Genomic DNA, 20,813 nt, shown 5'->3' on the forward strand with positions numbered 1-20,813 from the left:
CCACAAGGATCATCACTCAGCCCCATGCTGTTCAACATCTACATGAGCCCCCTTGCGGCCATCGAATGCCAACACAACCTCAACATCATCTCCTACGCCGACGACACCCAGCTGATCCTCTCCCTCACCAACGACCCCGCCACTGCCAGAACCAACCTACACGAAGGGATGAAAGACGTAGCCGAGTGGATGATGAACAGCCGCCTGAAACTGAACTCAGATAAGACGGAAGTCCTCATCCTGGGATCTTCGCCCTCTGCCTGGGACGACTCCTGGTGGCCCCCTGCCCTAGGCAGCGCACCCAAACCAACAGACCACGCACGCAACCTGGGCTTCATCCTGGACTCCTCCCTCTCCATGACCAGACAAGTCAACGCCATCTCCTCGTCATGCTTCATTATCCTAAGTATGCTACGTAAGATTTTCCGGTGGATCCCCACCGAAACCAGGAAGACGGTCGCCCAGGCCCTCGTCACCAGCCGACTGGACTACGGCAACTCCCTCTGCGCCGGAACCACAGCAAAACTCCAGAAAAGACTCCAGCGCATTCAGAACGCCTCAGCATGCCTCATCCTGGACATCCCCCGACACAGCCACATCTCTGTACACCTGAGAAACCTGCACTGGCTCCCCGTCAGCAAGAGAATCACGTTCCGACTCCTCACCCACGCACACAAAGCTCTCCACAACCAAGGCCCAAGATACCTGTAACGACCGGATTTTCGGACCAGATAGAATTAGCTCACCAAGACACCACCAACCCAGCCGAAACGTAACCACCCCCCTCCTCAGGACCTACTTACAAAAGGCACCTGGGTTCCTACCTAAGGATGGGGAATTAGCAATATACAAGCTTGGATCTTCTAGAATACCACACTCATACCTTATAGTCTCGCTGCAACATAGGCCCAGACTAGACTACCCTGAGGCAGTTCCAATTACTTACCATTACACACTGATCACCATCAGTGCTCGCGCAAGCCACAATCTTGTGGGTATAAACACTGTATCCTCCCAGTGCTCTCACTATTTCATACATACACAAGCCACAATCCTGTGGGTATACACATTGACCACAGTCAATGCTCTCATTAACGCCACTTTCCCTAGTGACGATCTCATTACACAGCGTGTCCCTCCGGTGCTCTCGCAAGCCACAATCTTGTGGGTATACACATTGACCACGGTCAATGCTCTCATTAACGCCGCTACACAACGACGATCACTTTCCTATGAATACCTTCAGCTCTCTCTCTCTATATATATATATACATTGGAGAATTTCTCTATCTGCTAGGAATACAAGATTATAGATTATGTGATAGATAGACAGGTCGATCCTCTCACACAAGAATGGCCAAATCACATTGTGCAAAGGTTATTCCCTATTTCGAGTGCTCCTCTACTCCCTTGCTCAGTTACCATTTACCTGAACGGGAGACGCATCCGTTCACATAATAGCATCTGACTAGAAGAAAGGTTAACTTTATCATAAGGAAATAACAAGTACACAGTAGTTCACTAAGAACTGGAGTACCTTTATTTAATAATAATAATAATAATAACAATATAATACAACAATATAATACATAGCCTGAAAATCAAAAGAAAGGATTAGAATGTGTGTGCACACTAATAAGAAAGGGTCAACGTCACCTTATGAGTACGAAGTCTGGACTCAGTTGTCATCTGGGTTCCCTTCTCGTCTGTGTCTTGGCTCGTCTCAGGATCACCCCTGCAGTCACGGATACACGTCTGCACCGCTATGCTCTGTCTCCTCTGCTCCCCTCCAAGTCACTGGAACCTTCCTCTTATTCTCTGTTTCGTCTGCTGCTCTCTCACTGTTCTGCACTACTCCTCTCTCCTCTCGATCACGGACTATCTTCACCTTCCAACTTCGATCTTATAAATCAGTTTCTGCTGCTCTAGTATTCATTCGCTCTATTAACTGCTTCATTCTGCATGCTCTGATCTTAGTATCAAAGCTCACCAGTTGCTCCAACTAAAATAACTTCAATCTTTCTAAGAGAGTATCAGCCCTCGGTCTTTCTCAGACTTCAAAATGGCGACTGTCTGCCTTAAGCTGATTAACTGCAATAATGCTAACGACTAGCTGCCGCCTACGAACTGACTACTGAGCTCTCCGTGCTTTCGCTAATATGGAACCTTGTTCATGCATGGAAAGTTATGGCCAGTAACCTGCCGCCCACCAAATTCTTGTACCTCCCCGTGCCAAGGACACGTTCTCAGCCGGCCGGCCTGATGTTATGTCTTCGACATGAAGAAAAATACAGCCTTTCGATAAGGGCCAGCCTGAGCCGGTTCTCTCCAAGCGAACAACACCTTATAACTAAAACATTACATTTGACCTAAAAGAGTCTCTCCCGTTCGAGGCCTGCAAGGCCCAAAATAAGCATAACCCCATTAGAAATATACCAGCAACCTTACAAAAGGACAGATTAATACTAATACTAAGGAATCTATCCCTTAACATAAGTTTATAGGCCCTAGAATAAAGAAAAGGGTAGGGAATTACATCAAACACCTTGTAAATAGGCAAGGCCTGAAGTTCTAGTCCTCCTATTAGAATGATAGCAGGCTAAAGTCACCTTCAGTCACCTTCACTCAAAAAGGGGCAGAAAACCCAGTCAGAACAATACCTCAACGACCGCCTGACCTTCTACACTCCCACCCGCCAGCTCCGATCGACCAGCCACGCCCTCGCCGCCGTCCCCCGCATCCGAAGAGCCACAACAGGAGGAAGATCCTTCTCCTACCTGGCTTCCAAGACGTGGAACTCCCTCCCCATCCACCTCCGCCTGACCCAAGACCACCTCGCCTTCAGGAAGCAACTCAAGACCTGGCTGTTCGAGCAGTAGCCGACCCCCCTCCCCCAAGCGCCTTGAGACCCTCCGGGTGAGTAGCGCGCTATACAAATGCTTTGATTGATTGATTGATTGATGATGCCTTTGATGTTGTTCAAGAGAATGGACATTCCTAATAAAAAATGCAAGTGTGAAATTTGAAAGCTTGCAATGTATGTGCTTGTGGCTTATGGGAATCTAAAATATCTAGTAGCCTCCTAGTGTGCATTTTGGTGTGTGATAAACCAGTTATGTAGGCGCCTACTCTGCGCTTTTTCCTCTCGTACATAATTGCATACGCCTTGACGTCTTGGCTTCAGTGGCCAGACCGTGAATGCACAGTCCTTTATTAACTGTCTCATCTTAGTGCTTCAAGCGTTGTAAGGTCAGTGGCTTCATTCTTGGTTAGAATGAGCACCAGTGTACCTACAGCCTGTGTTTCGTTGAGACGCCTCGATCGTCAAAGGTATGTAAGTGTTGCTTTTATTGCGGATGGTCAGCTGTCTTTAAGACGTTTTGTGGAGGAGTGAGTTAAGAATGGAGCTGACATTTTTTTTTGCAATGCTGGACCAAGCAGTAGAATTCTCTTCGAGTCCAGGAACTGTCTTAGAATTTCGCTTAAGGACTATTGAGGTTTGACTAAAGTCTATTTCGGCACATAGTTCTAAACTTGGCTTTGTTTCACAACTTTTTTTTTTTGCTGAAGTCTACATTCTTTTGATGTTTTGGTATAGCAGATGGGCCTTTATATCAGTAAGCTGGGTTGCTGCACTCTCCGGTTAATTTCCTCCATATGGCTTGCTGGATGGATCTCCCACTGCAGAAGAGTTAGGTCAAACTAACAAACATTAGGAATGCTGATGTCCTAATTGTGATTATCTCTGAATTGCAAATGGGAAATCGGTATTCCTAATGTAAGAATTTGGTCTATTCCCAGATAATTCATCCTGGTAGTTTGCAAATCGAACTACCTCATGAATATTTGTGGTTGGTTGGAATTTGTGACCCATTAGGAATCTCTGCCATCACAGGGGGTGGTACCCTGTGTAGTCCTCAAGCCACCATGTCTGTTATTGATTTTTAATTCATCGATCTATATATTTTTAAAAATTAAAGTAGCATGTTGTCCTTCAAAGTAAAGTGGTTGTGTTTTGAAAAAGAAAATGAAAGGTTTCATTTTGTTAGAGCAGGCAGTGGTCCCTTGACCTCGGCCTACTCTTATTATTATTTTTTTTTAACATTCTCAATTCCCATGGGGGCCCCTTCCCATTTGGAAATCGGTTACCACCATGGGCTGCGGCAGCACACACTGCTCTACCACGGGGTCTCCCCAGTCCTGTCCTGAAGTGAGCTAGCTATCTCATGCCCCATTCCCATTCAAGTCCTTGCCTCTTGTCTGAAACCACTGTGGCACAAGCCAAAGTGTGTAAAATCCGGTGGGGACATAATACAAGCATTTGTAATGCAATAGGTCTCGCATTTACACGACTTTAAGCTTTTGGTATTGTAAATGACAATGCCTTTTATTTATGTTTTAAAAACCAAAATATAAATAAAAGGCATGGCCATTTACAATGCCAATAGCTCAAACTTGCGTTAATGCGAGACCTATTGCATTGCAAATGCTTGTTATTTGTTCCTTGCTTTTATATACATTTACTTTCTTCATAAAATTTAGTGGACTTTTTCCTTTTTGGCTATGTAGGACACTGACAGGAGTGGTCTAAGGAAGTTAAGCCTTCGAAGGACGGTGCCAGGTGGAGATCTGATTGAATCATATTCCTCAATGGCTGAGAGACAGGAGCACAGTACTCAGCAGGAGGCTGCTGGAGGTGAACCCCTTGCCAAGGTTCAAGACTAGGTTCACTTATCAGTGAAGGCTGAAAAGCGTGCATGAGGTTATAGACTTCTCTATGGGTGCCTCTTTTGACAGACCTGTTGCAAAACTGGTAATCTACCATTACTTTGAAGCCACTACTATGACTTACCATTACTACGCATTTTTTACTTATCAGAATCTTTTACTTTGCATGCGTTAAGTCAATGACTTTGCTGACTATTCACATCGTTGTTTGGAAAAGGAGGCGCTTCCGTTTCCAAACAACAACTTGCAGCTCTGACGACGCCTGAAGCAGGCGTTAGGGTTGTGTTTATGTAGTGTAGAGTAATGTATTTGGGTTTAGGGTAGTGGTCTTGCAGAGGGTTGTCTTTTAGGTTTTAGGGTTGTTTTATGTAGCGTGGAATAGTGTATTTGGGTTTACGGTAGTGTTGTGGAGCAGGGGTTTGTCTTTTAGGTTGTATTGTTGTGTTTATGTAGTGTAGAGTAGTGTATTTGGGTTTAGGGTAGTGGTCGTGCAGGGAGTTGTCTTTTAGGTTTTAGGGTTGTGTTTATGTAGTATAGAGTAGTGTATTTGGGTGTTGTGGTGTTTGTGTAGTGTAGCGTAGTGTTTCAGCGTAGTGTTGTGGTGTTTGAGTAGTGTAGGGTAATGTAGTGTATGAGGTTAAGGGTAAAAGAGTAAAGAAATGCGTAGACGTTGTATACTTAGTAACATATTGCGAAGTAAATGCATATTTAGTACTTTTAAATGTATTTGCGAGCTAAAAGCATGCGCAGTTAAAATAAATCTTGCGTAGTAATGGTATTTGCGATGTAAAAACATTGTAGTAAAAACTAGCGAAGTAATGGTCTGCTAAGTAAAGTAACATCATATATTACCATCTCTATGTGCTTGGGATGAGGCTTGTGACACACTTGGAAGTGACCTGTGTTCTAAACTACCCCAGAATGGAAAAACATGCACACTGTGCCTTTCTTACTTTGCTCATAGTGCCAGGACACTCCTCGGAGTAGCTGTGCGCTTTAGAATTCCCTTCATTCATTCATTCATTCATTAATATGAAAGTGCCCTGAGGTGTCTCTGCTGCATGGGGAGTCAGGTGTTTTTGCGAACTCAACTTAACTTCCACCCTTCCAATTCCAAATAAAAGTGGAATGCTTTCTTTGCCTGACACCTTTTGCACAACCAGGTAGCTAGCATTCCTTTATCTGCTAAGGGTTGTGATTCCCTTTGACCCTTCGGTTCACAGAGATGAGTCAGATAATGGAGCTGACGAACAGGACATCCCTAAACTAGAAACTTCCCCATAGTCATTGGGTCCTGTAGAGATGATCTTGGGTGTTTGGGTCAAACTTATTTTGAACCCATTATCATTATACATCCTGGATCTGGTGAATGGACCACGCCCTCATATATTTCAGATTTCCTATTCCATTGGATTAGGTTAACTATGAATAAGTCCAATTGCAATAAATTGTTATCAGAATGCCCAAGACCAATCTTCCCTCATAAGGTATCTAATTCCCCAGAAATTGGTCCAGCAATGGTGGTTTCTCCGTCAAAGAAAGGTGAAGACTTTAAGAAGGGAAAAATCAAGGCCCTGAAATCGTGTCAGGACAAGTTGTTGGATATCCTAGGTTCTCTCACTCAAATTAGGAAAATTACAGAAAATTTCCAGGCAATTCCATGGATTTGCAGTTTTAAGAAGTTGGTGTCAATGAGCGGTATACCTGCTTGAAAATACCTTTTCTGCACTCTCTCCTGAATGCAGAAAGTCACTTCTGATGACAATGGATCTCAAAGTGGCAGAAATGGTGGATAAAGAGATAGTGCCTGATCGTGAATGGCCCTGGTTTGGTGCTAAATTTGGTAAGGAGGTTCTTGTTTGCCATTTCTCTCTTTAGATAAGGCCCAGCAAGATGACCGTACGGTCTTTAGTGCCATTTATCGACCAAGGTCAGGAAAGGCAGAGCTCACTCTTCCAGGCCTGTTCCACAGAGCTCCATCAAATCCAACTATGAACTCATTGTGCAATGGTCATTCTGCAACCTTCAATGACAGCGGGGGTTTACCACCCTTTTTTCACCAACAAGGGAACGAATATAGAAGGAGAACTTCAGGAATCAAGGTCGTGGATCGCCAAAAACTAGTGAGTATTTCACATTCAAGTATTTTTTTGCAGGACAGTTGGTAGGCATACTTCCCCTCTTTTTCCAGTAGTGGGCTGTAAAATAACTTCGGACACTTCAGGGCATAGTTACAAGAAAATGGTGAAGCGTGGCGTTAGCCTCCTTAGCTTAACGCCACGCTCCGCCACTTCTGAAACAAAGAACTTAACGATGCCTTGTGAATAAGGCAAAGCCCCTGTCGCTACCACAACGTCGAAAAAAGTGACATTGTGGTGGCAATAGGGGCTTGTAAATACGCACCTTGGATTTCAGAAATTGTTCAGGATTCCAAGATAGAATTCTACTCTCCCCCATTGCAGTTAGTTCAAATTCATTGAATGAGATTCTTCAAGATAGAGAAAGAGTTTATAAGAGAGGAGGAGCAGGAGTTGGTTCAGAAGGGAGCGATACGAGTGGTCATGGGTGCAGCACCAGGTTTTGTGAGTAACGTTTTATGATAAGAAAAAGAGATGAGGGTTTTTATCCAGGTAAAAATTAAAATATTGAACAGATTTGTTCTGTACATGCACCTCAAGATGGAGGGAGTTTATTGGGGCTGAATGGTCAAGATAGATTTGAAGGATGCTTAGCAGTTGGTTCCAATTTGGAGATATTCTAATTGGCGAAAAGTGGCCTCTCGAGGAGCCTCAAGGTTACATAAATTACTTAGAGGTCTAGAACCTATAGTGTTTCAGCATCTGCCGGTCAGTTCCCTTTCAGGTGGATGTGTTTGATTGTCATCTTAATCACAAGCTTCCTCAGTTCTTCAGTTGGAGACCAGATCAGGGAGCAAAGACTGTAAATGCATTCCTCCATTTTGGGAAGTTCCTGTCCAGGTATGTGTTTCCACCCTTTGCAATGATTCTCAGAATCCTGGTGCAGGCCAGGAGAGAGCGAGAGAGCAGCCCTGTATACAATCATCACATTCCAGCCAACTCAGGTATGGTACCCTCGAATTCTAGAGATCTCTGGCGATTACCCCAGAATTTTCCTGCTCTTGCACCTTCATCTTCATGATCCAGTGGGGAAGTCTCACAATTTGATTTCACAAGGTATGTCAGGGGAACCTGGATGTACCACACCTTTCACAAAAGGCATTGTCAGTTATTAGGAACTCATGGACTCCTTCCACTCCATCAATTTACAGCTATGCGTGGTCAGTCTGGGTTAAATGATGTGTGGAACAGATTGATCCCATTGCTGCCCCTGCGGGAGTCGAAGTGAACTTGTTGGAGTCATTGTTTTGAATGACAAAGCCTATAACATGATAAATTGGAATGGATATGCTATTCCTGCTGGGCATATTCTGGAGAAGGGGGAACCAGTTGGCAAACATTTCCAATTGCTTTGGGCCTTATGATCTTTTTATTTAAAGGTCCCATGTATTAAACACATAGGGATGCTAAGGTGGTGCTAGATGTCCTGTTGAAAGAGCTTTCAAACATTTCCTTGTCTTTAAAACAGCTTCAAACTAGTCCTGTGCTGTAATCAGAGGCAGAAAACCTCAGTTACCGTCCCGCTTCTCATAAAAGTGCACAAACCCTTACAGCTCACTCAAACAGAAACCTACTAAACTCATTTAGGGTTGGCGGATCAGGAGGGACGTCTTAAAGTAGTGGTCTGCCTACTCCTTAATCCCACTTTTTCTTCCACCCCATTTAGAGGTGAGAAAAATGTGTGGTCGCCATCGGTAGAGCCTCAGCTGGCTCTGCCGCCGTTAACCACTGACTGTGTAGCCCATCCGCCATATGATAGTCAGTTATATAAGTGTTACGCCAGCCCTGCTGAAGGTGGAATGACTGCCACTAACTTTCCCTGCTTATATCTGCCATGGGCAAGAAGGTATCTCAAGCAGATTGTCTATGGCCAGGGTGGTGGAGGACATGGCTTCTGTCCATTGGCAGAACCGCTGACAATCTTCTAGGGTCTGAAAGACCCCCTTGTAAAGCGATTGGCCTCCATTGCAAATGCAGTATATCACCATCTCGCATAACAATTGTGACTAAGGGTGTACCCGCGTAATAGATGTCTTTTCTGATAAATTGTTAGTTACAGGTGCTTCTGGGCAGGTATAGTGAGGCGCCTGTCGGATTTCGCAGGGAATTTTTATATACACACATTCAAAAATTAACACACACTCTCTCCCTCTCTCTGGTTTGAAAGTCATCAAAATGTTGGTTATTTAACAAAATATTGTCTTTTCTCTCACGTAGTAGTCCAACCAATCCACATTCCTTTCCCTTTCCACTGCCCCCTAGGCTCCTCTCAGGCACCCTGCTTGTCCTATAATGTTTTTTAACATTATATGCCTGATTATGGACAGGCACTGTGGGAGTGCATCCTAAATACTGTATTCCACACCCCTCTTGATTGAATTACCCATGCTTCCTGCTGTGTCTGACACATGGGCATGCTTCGATTCCATTCGTCCACTTGGGTGGAGAGATACAATTCTGCAGTCAGAAGGTCCTACTCACACCACTAACAGAAATGATGGGCGAGTATTGCAAAGTTTTCAATCTAGCACACCAAAAGAGTGGAATTAGTGTAAGTGTTACAGTCGCCTTTCTCGCAGCAGAGGGATGGATGGATGCGAAGGGTGTGTGCATATGGGAGTGCATGCCAGTGTGAATCAGGTGTATGCTCGCATGCAACCCCCCACACATAGCGTCAGATGCACATGCGTAAATGTGTTTAACGATGCACACCTTGCGCGCGCAAGCTGGAAAAGCTTTTGTAATCTGACATATACGTGTGTACTGACGTGCAAATAAAGTGGTGAATCCTGCACATAAGATATGTCAGAAACTCATGCAATTAATAAAAACAAACACTCTACATAGAAAAACACACCAGAATAGATGGCACTAGCACGCGATGTGGAGAATATCCTAGTTGCACTTCCAATAAATTCTAAAAGTGATTAGCTGTGAAGTGAGTGGCAAGGCCCCTGGCAGGCAGGGAGAGGAAGCTGTGAAGCAACATGCCTCTCTCAGCACATACAGATGCCGCCTTAGCTAGAAACAGTTCAAGTGGAGCTGATGCTGACATCCAATTAGGCACAGAGCCATCCCGGCATCCTCGGCTCCAGCTGTGAATAACATCTGCCCGGCTTCCTTCACAGAAGTCCTGATGTCATGCTGATAAGCGTCTTCATTAAAGAAAAATACTTTGTTCATGAAAGTGAAAGTAATGTGCATTCCTCTTCCGCAAAGAAGGTGTGTTTGACTCCCAAGGCCTTCAGCATTCACTAAAGCATGCCGGGATGTACCCTACACAAAATGGTGCTCGACATTTCTGCGCCTTCCCCCAGTGGAGGCTTCTGTCCTATAGCGGAGGAGCATTGCCCTCCACACCCCGCTGAACCCTCAGAAACGGGAAAAATTTAAGGATAATAAAACTGGTTTAGAACCAGTTTTATTATTGTTTCATTTTTCTTCTATGTGACTGTGTGCCAGGTCTTGGGGGCGGGGCCAGGGGGTGACAGTACTGGAAGGGGAGTGGCGGGCACTGTTATCAGTGCGCATGACAGTTTGGCTGGCCGTCTCAGAACGCATACTGAAGCTCTCCCCAACCCGAGCTGCGTTGTCAGGTTAGAGAGAGGAGGCGCAGGCTCACAGTTTGGGAGTGCAAATTCATGGCACTCAAGCCAATCCTAAAGCTGCTCTTATGCATGAAAGCAGCTTCAGGATTAGCCACAGGGCAATCTGAGAGTCTGTGCATGCCTGCAGTGCAGAGGGACAGAAAAGCACAATACTGGACGGTCCGTTTTTTTGTCTCCAGCTTCCCCCCGTCCACCCCACCAAACGCCCCCTGCCATGCTTCTTTTCCCTGACAAGAGCCTCTCATGTCTTCCCCTCACTCCAGTTTCCCAGAAAAGGGAAGGCAACTAACTGTTCCTAGGGAAAATGCAGTGGGCTATTTAAGCCTCCCCCTGTTGTTAGCTAATAACATTTATTCTGAAGAAGAGCGAGCAGGATGTGAGTTTAATACTCATGAACTTGCAATATATATTCTATTTCATATTGACAAGTGTCACCTTCTATACCCCAAAGACGACCAAGAGCCAGGAACTGGGTATGTACACGTCTTTATTCAACTGTGTCTACCCTCATACTGCCTTCCTTATCGTCACTTCCTGTTTTCCCCTGCCCCTTCCCCATCTGCCTGTCCGGTCTCAATACCGGGTCAGGCAGGGACGACACGACACCAAGCACATTTGTGACTTAAATCACACGATATGTCCTTGTTATAATAATCATAATCGTAATCATACGCTCTTGTATAGCGCCTTATCACGGCTCTCAAGGCTCTTGCTTTGGGAACCCGTCCTGGTCTTTCCCTGCGAGATTGCCCCTACTGGGCATCCCCAAGGTGAAGACCAGGCCTGTTTTCCCCCGCCCCTTCCCCATCTGCCTGCCCTGTCTCAATACCGGGTCAGGCAGGGACGACACAACACCTCCCCCTTTTGTACAAACAGTCTTACTGTCTCTTAGAGTTCTTCGATGAGACGTGCTGGTCGTTTGATGTGTCTTTGAGGGCGGCTGGGCTGTTCTTGTCCTGAGTCCGGAGGCCTTCAACATCTTCGTGCCTCACCGGGCTGGAGCGGTCTCGGTCGCTATCTTCACTCTGACTCAGCGATTCAGTGCTAGAGTCAAAGATTCGAGCTCCATCACGGAGAGTGGGCGTGCACCTTTTAAAGTGTGGTATGTTTCGGGTTATTCGTTTGTGATCAGCTTCTGCTGTAATCATGGTTCCTTTTCGACTGGAGACTCGCAGGGGGTAGGCAAGATATCGACTGTCTGCTTTTGTTCTGAGATCACGCCGAACCATTACCCAGTCTCCTTCCTGGATGTCTGCATGTCTAGCATGCCTGCGTTTGTCAGCATAGACTTTCATTTTCAGCTTCTTGTCATGGTCTAGTTTGGCCAGAGTGTCATGATCGGTGGTCACAGTTTGCGACTGAGATGCTGTTCAGAGTGTGTAGCCGAGTGCGGGGAACTCGTCCAAGCATTAGGGTGGCCGGGCATTGATTTGTAGTACTTTGGGGCGTAGTGCGATATGCTCGCAACACTTCGTTTAAAACTTGTTGTATGTCACGGTGAGCAAGTTCTGCCTGTTGAACCGCCTTCTTGAGAGTCCCCATAAATCGTTCTACCATGCTATTAGCTTGAGGCCATAGTGGTGTGATCTTCTTGTGCTTGAAATTGAGATGTTTTGCGAATTCAGCGAATTTGTGGCTATTGAACGGTGACCCATTGTCGGATTTCACTCCTACGGCGATGCCCTAGGCTGCAAAGGTCTCATCCAGAATAGGGATTACTGCTGTCGCTTTGGTGAAGGATACTTGATGTGTGATGGGGAACCAGGAGTATTCGTCCATGATGACGATCATGTACTTGCCCGACTTTAGCGGGCCAAAGAAGTCAATGGCCACTTGTTGCCATACCTCATCTGGTAGTTCTGACATCTGCAGCGGGGCCGGCGGTTCGTCTCGACTTACCAGCTGGCATGAGGTGCCGTCCTTGAGTGTGTTTTCCACCATTTTGTCAAGTAGTGGGAACCACACACGTTCCCGGAGTACTTTCTTGGTGGCGACTATTCCTCTGTGACCTTCATGGGCCAGGTTGATGATTCCTTTCCGTAGTGTCTGCGGGATTACTATCCTCCCCCCTCTCAGTAGTAACCCGTCCGCACTGATGGACAGCTCATCATGGATATGCTTGAATGCCACAAGTTCTTGGGTGTCCTGAGCAGTGGTTTGGGAGTTGTCTTTCAGGTGTCTCCATGAGTTATTGCGTATACGATCCATGACTTCTTGAAACGTGGGGTCCTGGGTGGACGCTTCACGGATAGCCTCCAGTGGTACAGTAGGAGGACATGCATTGTCGATGACAAAATGGATATATTCCTCAGCCAGGGAACACTTTTCCTTGGTGTGCGGTTGATGATGTCGGGACATGTAGTCCGCCTGATTCTCTGACTTCCCGGGCTTGTGGATAATGGTTTAGACGTAGTCCTGGAGACGTAGGCCCCATCTCTCTATGCGCGGGGGAATTTTAGCTCTAGGATTGCCGAATATCATGATGAGGGCTTGGTGGTCCGTGATGAGGGTAAAGTGCTTGTCATACACGAAGAGATGAAAATGCTCGCAGGCCCATACCACGGCAAGACTCTCCTTCTCAGGTTGCGACTATGCCTTCTCGGTGTCGGTGAGACTGCGGCTGGCATACGCGACTATGTGGCGTTGGTCAGAGTCCTCGTGGTATTGTGCAAGGATGACGCCGATGCCCACCGGGCTGGCGTCAACGGTTATTTCAGTCTTTCTCTTAGTGTCAAAATACGCTAGGTTGATGGCAGAGCTGACCGCTTTCTTGATCTTGTTAAATGCTTGGTCACAGGCAGGCGTCCAGGTGAATTGTTGTCCCTGCCGAGTGAGTTCCCTGAGCGGGTAGCTAATGGTTGCGTAGTCTTTGATGTAATGTGCGCAATAGCTTGCCATCCCTAGGAATGATCGGAGCGGGTAGCTAATGGTTGCGTAGTCTTTGATGTAACGTGCGCAATAGGTTGCCATCCCTAGGAATGATCGGAGGTCACTGACATCTTGAGGTTGGGGAGTGTCTGTGAGAGCTGATACTTTCGCCGGGTCTAGTTTCATGCCATTCTTGGAAAATATGTGACCATAGAATTTTAGAGTCGATTTGTGGAACTCACATTTGTCCGGGTTCAAGGTGAGGTTGGCTGTTAATAATGCGTGACATACTCTGTCTAAGGCGGTGTCATGTTCGGTCTGATTGTTTCCAAATACCAAGATGTCGTCGCTGTAATTGAAAGCATTCGGAAGACCTTGGATCACCTGACGAATTGCTTCCTGGAATATCTCGGCAGCTGAGGATATCCCGAAATTGAGACGTTTGTAGCGGAACAACCCTTGATGCGTCGTGAACGTTGTGATGTAGTGCGATTTCTCGTGCAGTTCTAACTGGTAGTATCCCTTATTGAGATCCAACTTTGAGAAGCCGGTCGCTCCATTGAGGCAGGCGATCATATCGCTGATGTGAGGCCCTGGATGGCGCTCCCTTTCAATAGCGGTGTTGGGAACGCGCATGTCCACGCACAGGCGCACCTTATTGTCCTGTCCTTTCTTGGGTACCACTACCACCGGCGACACCCAGGGGGTGGGCCCCACAGAGCGTTCAATAATGTTGGTCCTCAGTAAGTCTTGAAGTTATCTACTGCTTGCTGTAGGTGGAATGGTGCTTTCCTGTGGTGTTGCACCACCGGCGTAACTTGTTCATCGATAAGTAACTTGACTTTGAATTGGTTGAGCTTCCCTAGGCCTTTGAAAAGATTCGGAAATTTACTGACAATGTCTGGAGAATCTTCTATCATGTAGAGGAGTTCCATGAGCTTCAGGCGTTCTGCAGTCGGCATACTGAGGAGGCAGTAGGCTGCGTCGGGACCTTCGACTACATGCACTTAGGCTTGAATTTGCCGATCTTTGTAGGCTAGTGTGGTGCTGAATCGGCCTAGGCACGGCAACGGTTTCCTGGACATCCAAGTGTAGACTCGGACAGCAGCTGGTTCTAGTTTTGGCCGAGGCTTCATGCTTTGGTATTCAAGAGTGCAGATATAGTTCAGCGACGCTCCCGAATCCCGCACTAATTTAGCAGGTTGGTTGCCTATACGAATGTCCAACTTGGGGTATTTCTTTAGCCGGTCTGGGTCGGACACCATGCATATGTACTCGTCACTGTCTGTCTTGCGACACAGGTGTAGGTGATGATTCACTCGATGTTGATCTTCGAGACCGGTATGAGCTGGTGGAGCGAACGCTTGATCTCGACGAGCTGGAGGAGCGGCCTTCTCTCCCCTTTACTGCTCGAGCGTGGTGAAGTGCGCTTGACCATGTCGTTGTTGCTCTTCGTTCTGACCGTCGGGTTTGACAGGTTGCTTCAAAATGATTCTCCCTTCCACAACGATAACATTGTTGACCAATGGCGGGGCACTGCCCTGAGTGAGGGTATTTTTGGCCGCATCTATAGCACTTTGAAATGGGTTTGCTGTCCTTACGGTGTTGTGATTCATGACGTGATGGCGTCCCCGGGATGTCTGCGGGGATTTTCTTGACTTGTGATGGCCCGATCGAAGTTTCAGGTCTGTGCGTGTTTGCATTCTGAAGGCTTGTTCCTTTTTTTCTGACTTGGTTGCCTCCATCTTTTTCGCGTGATCTTCTGCTTGGTTGTTTATTCGCGTCATTTCCACTATTTCTTCGAGGGTGTGGTGTTTCTTCAGTAGTCGCCTCCGCAGTGATTCAGACAGATAGCCTTCGATTATGCGTAATCGCAACGCATCTTCTTTGTGAAAGCGTTGAACTCGCAGTGTCGGGATAAACGTCTGATACGCGCAATAAAGTCGCACATAGGTTCATCCTTTTCTTGTGAGGCTAGATTAAACGTGTAGCGCTCGTAATCCAAATTGTTCTTGTGTAAAAATTTCCGGTCAAGGGCCCCTTTTACGTCGTCACAAGAGGCGGCATTCGCGGCAGGCAGTTCCTTGATAATTTGCGCAATGTCCTTCCCAACTAAGTTCCGTAGTGCTATTAATTTTTGTTTGTAGTCCTACACCTGCCACCCCGTCATAAAGTCTTCGAAGTCCTCTGCCCAGATTTTCCACTTGGGCCCCATGCTATTTCCAGACGTCAGTTCCAGTGGGTTTGGTGGGCGCAGGTATGACACTCCCATGAACACTTGGGGTGGGGGGGTTCTGAGCCGCTGTTCCTGCATTTGTAGGGCTTGACGTGTTGGGAGTCGTCATCTTGACTTCCTTTTGGTCGCGTAGCTGGCTGCCGCCTGATTTATATGCTTCCTTTCAGTGAAGTTTCAACTTTGCCTGACTTTAAAATGGCTGACACAAAAAATCCAATGGAGGTCCATGGCCGGTGCCTGACTTAAAAATGGCCGCAGCTCAAGACAGACTTTGTTTCCACACAGGCTCAGAGTTTCTTTCCCACTTGCTTAATTTTAGTGTTTCAACATTTCCAGTCTTTATTAGGCTCGTATTTAGAGCACAGCGCTCTGGACTCACTCCGCTTCCGCTCGCGGAGTCGGGCAGTCTCGAGGCTTCTGCCGATTCCTTTTGCACCTTACATGCGCACAGCCGGGTCAACTGACTCACGGCGAAATCCTGGGCAGCACAGCAGTCTCCGCTCACAGGCTGCAAAACTGAGCAGCGCTCCAGTTGGCAGACAGCTACCGGACGGCACATGGCGCTTTCTTTGATTTTCACGCTCACTTCGCGCCTTTCTTTGTTGCGGTGCTGCAGGCTCTCTGGTCCTAGGCCGAGTGCTTACGGCAGGGAGTCGTGGATGTGTGGGTTTCAAGATCCCACCCTCGTCACCAGTGTCACCTTCTATACCCCAAAGACGACCAGGAGCCAGGAACTGGGTATGTACACGTCTTTATTCAACTGTGTCTACCCTCATACTGCCTTCCTTATCGTCACTTCCTGTTTTCCCCTGCCCCTTCCCCATCTGCCTGTCCGGTCTCAATACCGGGTCAGGCAGGGACGACACGACACCAAGCACATTTGTGACTTAAATCACACGATATGTCCTTGTTATAATAATCATAATCGTAATCATACGCTCTTGTATAGCGCCTTATCACCGTAAGGTCTCAAGGCTCTTGCTTTGGGAACCCGTCCTGGTCTTTCCCTGCGAGATTGCCCCTACTGGGCATCCCCAAGGTGAAGACCAGGCATCCCATTGCAGTGGGGCCATAGTGGAGATTAAGCAAGCTATTGCCCAGAGTTGCAGAGTGTGAACCCACGATTCGAGTAGGCATTGAGGTGAGAATTATCAAGTCCGTGGATATTATGAGCTCAAGACCCTGCCGCGTCGGGAATTGAACCATGGTCCCAGGTCTGACCTCTGCATCAGGGTCTGCCTCCTCTAACCGTTGAGCCACACTTCTCCACACTACCCTTATACACTGACAAATGACAGTTTAAAAAATCCAAACCCAGAAACTGAGACACTCTCCTAAACACTTTATACCACTTCTCAATATCTCAACCCTGTTTTTAACTTCATTTTACGTTCACGTGTTTTTGTCCTTGGCTGAATTGTGATGCAATACAAGCCGTGAGACTTTTTACAGTTTTCACACTTGCATTAGAATTTTTGCAAGCGTAAATGCAACAGGCACACATTTACAAATGTGTCAATACTTAGCAAAAGTGCATTTGGACTTTAAAACTTTTTGTCCCCTTTTCTCTATTTGAAAAATATTTTTCACCTTGAAAAAACTTTCTTTATTTCCTAAGCGTCATCACTTTTTGCTGGAATTTCTTTTCCTTTCCTACACTGAACAGGGATTTATTCCTATATTTGACAGGAGTAAGGGCACATGTACTAATCTTTTTTTAAGTCAGGAACAGTTGATCGGGTCATTTCCGACCACAAAAATGATTTTACAAATGTACAAAACACAAATTGCAATTTGGTAACACTTTGGTGAATGGCAAATCGCGATTCAGTATTTGGAAGGTGCGTGTTTAGGGCGTCCCTTCCAAATACCAATAAGGTTGCTAAACATTTGTGGAGTGAAAGGGGTTGGGAAGGCAGATTTATTTCTTACTTTAGCTAGGGGGAAGCTTTTTCTACTCTCACCATGCTGAAGTATGAGGAACGGTGGACCAGAGTGAAGTAGTTTCCCACAGTGCCCATAGCTCCTTACACGTCTCCGGGATTGGCGTTTCTAGGCCCTGAATTATTCGTTCCAAATACTGAGAACCCAATTATTCCAGGCCCGGAGACAGGGAAATCTTGTAGTTACCCAAGTGTTATCCCCCTTGGAACACCACTTTGGGCTACTCATACTGAGGGCCTTAGAAATAAATTCCTCATTTAAATTTGCAGATGCTAATGTGAGGGAATTGTTTCAGGTCAATCAGATTCAAGAAGCCTTGAGCTTCCCACATACTTTAAAAGTTAAATAACAAATATAGGCTAAAGCAGAAACAGATCACTGTAGTGGGTGGCTGGGAGGGCGCTAGTTACTACAAGGCCTTGGTCACTAACAGCAGTGGTGTAGGGATTAATGATGCACTTAACGAAATTATGCTATTCTGATGCATTTATACAGTTATTCACTGGATTTGTGGTTGGCAATTTTGCCCCTGAGATTAACCAATGCTCTAGGGTTTGGTATTTTACTGGAGCAAAATTACTACTCCATTCTGAATTTTACATGGCAAGTTAGGGGTTTATCACATAGGAGAACCTCATATTTCCTGCCATTCTGATATTCAAATTTTAGACTATTGTGGATTTTCCCCACAGAAATCACACAACATTTTTGCTGCTGAAGGTTTTATAGAGTATTATCACTGACTGAGCCAATGTCGAGCATGACTCTTAAACTCATTTGTGCACAAACCTCACCTGGCACCAGCATTATGATAAAAAGGTTCTTGGACGTAAGGCCTTACTGCATAGGCCCTAATACATTTCTACAATTTAACCTCATCACAATTTTACTCCTTTAATGTATTCAAAATCATGTGGAATTCATCCTCCAACACTAGCACATTTATCATCATCTCTGACTCCACAAGAACTTCAGTTTGGGTTTTCATAATTGTATTAGAGGACAGGACATGAATTGGCTAAATTCGACATCGATTGGATAAATCAGGTGTCTGTGCTAATGCCCTGCAGTAAAAGTTTGCACAGCATACCCGAAAGCTAGCCTAAAATCCCCATCTCGTAGATAGAAGGCAAAATCCCAAAAGTCAAACACCTCATCTCCATTGAAGTGGTCTGTTCTGCTCATTTCATTCCCCTATAGGCATTGGTCTGCAAACATCTCCTCTTTGAACACTCTACCTGTATACGTGCTACAAAGATCATTTCACTGAAAAAACCTTGCCAATAATTATATATCTCTAGATTTTTATTTTACAACACGGCCTCGAATTCTGTTTTGTAGACCCCTCGATATTAAAGACTCAGGGCCTCATTATAATCTTGGGGGCTGGGATTACTCTGCCACAAATGGGACTGATATCCCATCCGCTGTATTACAAGTTCCAAAGGATATTATGGAATTGAAATTTAGTGGACGGCATATACGTCATGTTTGTGGCGGAGTAACCCTGTTCAGCAATACAGTAATCAGGCCCCCAGTCAATGTTCCAATTCAGGCTGGAAAATACTGTTGGACTGAAATCACCACACAACCCACTGAGCAACATTTGAGTGAGATGCGTTTTAGGTAACAATCCTATGAGAAATCTAAGGGATAGTTATTGGAACCCCAAACCCTCTTTCAATAAGGAAGAACACACTCAAGAGCATTAGGAAACTATGCATTCATCGTAAAGATTTATTTTTAAAATCAAAATCCTATCCTAGTGCACATGATATGAATTGTTACAACAATAGAGACATACAGAATGTTAAATGCAATGTTTACTAAAAGTGTGGTCAGCAATAAATATTATATTTTATTGGCAGCATGTTTTAGAACAGCCTCAACCTTATTTCCTCACTTACTAAGCTAATCCTAGCACACAAAAGTCACTATAACGTCACTTTTTTAGGTAATTTCTAGGGTTTTTCCTAACATAAAGTTATATTTTATTACCATATGTAAAAGCAACCCATCACCCTACAGCCAGTCCCCCTGCGGGCAGCCAACCCCCACCGTGCATGACCTTTGGCCATGCGTGGCAGACGTTTGGCTGCAGGCAGGCAATCCCATGTGCAACATGGGATTGGCCACAGGGTCTGGCCTCTGAGCAGCCAACCCTACACCACACACACAGCTTCTGCAACCCCAAAATATAAAAAGTGAGCCTTCTGGTTTTTGTCAAGGGGTGAGAATATCAATAGATATAAAGCAGAATTATAATCTTTCACCAAAAATCACCAATATTGTCAATTAAACATATATTTCAATAATTCACACAATGCACCCTTTATGAATTTTGGTTACTGAAAAATATTTATAAAGTTTTTGTAAAAAACATGTTTGTGGCTCTTTATTTTTAAATATTGTTTAATATTACATTCTTGGATGAAAATGTCCTAATAAATAGTCAGAGATATATTGTTTAGAAAAAATTAGCATGTCTCTAAGTCTTTCTTTCAACATTTTTCAACCAGTAAATGCAATTATAAAAACAGATACAAGAGGGCCTGCACTCGAGCTGAAGCACATAGAGCTCCAGCTAGGTCATTTCTACCTGAGTCATGGATTCAGTGACCCAGGAGATTTGTTGGCTTTTTTTTTTAATTTGCTGGAGTGCTGCATAACTCCCTGCAGCCCCAAACAACTAACAATGTTTGCTGGTACCCATGCCACTTCTAGTGAATCATCGAGCTAAAATTAAAAAATAAAAATGTGAGCACCCCACTGCATTATTTTTCTGGGAGCCACAGAGAGAGTCCTGCAGGATCCAGTATATTTTTAGTTTTAAGTGTCGTGCCCCGGTGCCCTGCCACCATAGCCCTGCAAGCTCCTCTGCTTGCACCAGTCCCTGGGTGCAGCGGGAGTGGCATTGCTCCCACCTCACCAGAGCATTTTTCTTTTGTTCCCGCTGGACGGGAACAATTCACTGTTTTCCCTGCCCAAGACCGCTTACAGGGAAAAGGTTTTGTGTGGGAGCACATTACACTTTCCCTGCCCATGATCTCGGGCAGGAAATAGACGGTGTCGTTTAACTTGGGGGCACTGTACCTGGGCAAGCCCCGGGTGAAAGGGGTCCCTGGGGCCTTTTCAGGCTGTTGTCCCCTCCCCTTTATTAGGATGTTGACCCCAGGGCACAGGGTCTCTGGGGCTTCTTAAGACTTGGGGACAGGGACCACGCTCCTATCGCTATTTATGCAGCACTGATCTTCAATGTCTCAGTGGGGCAAGCATCCCCCTCCCCATTTG

This window comes from Lissotriton vulgaris, chromosome 9 (assembly GCF_964263255.1).
Source record: "Lissotriton vulgaris chromosome 9, aLisVul1.2, whole genome shotgun sequence".
Classification (NCBI taxonomy): Eukaryota; Metazoa; Chordata; class Amphibia; order Caudata; family Salamandridae; genus Lissotriton; species Lissotriton vulgaris.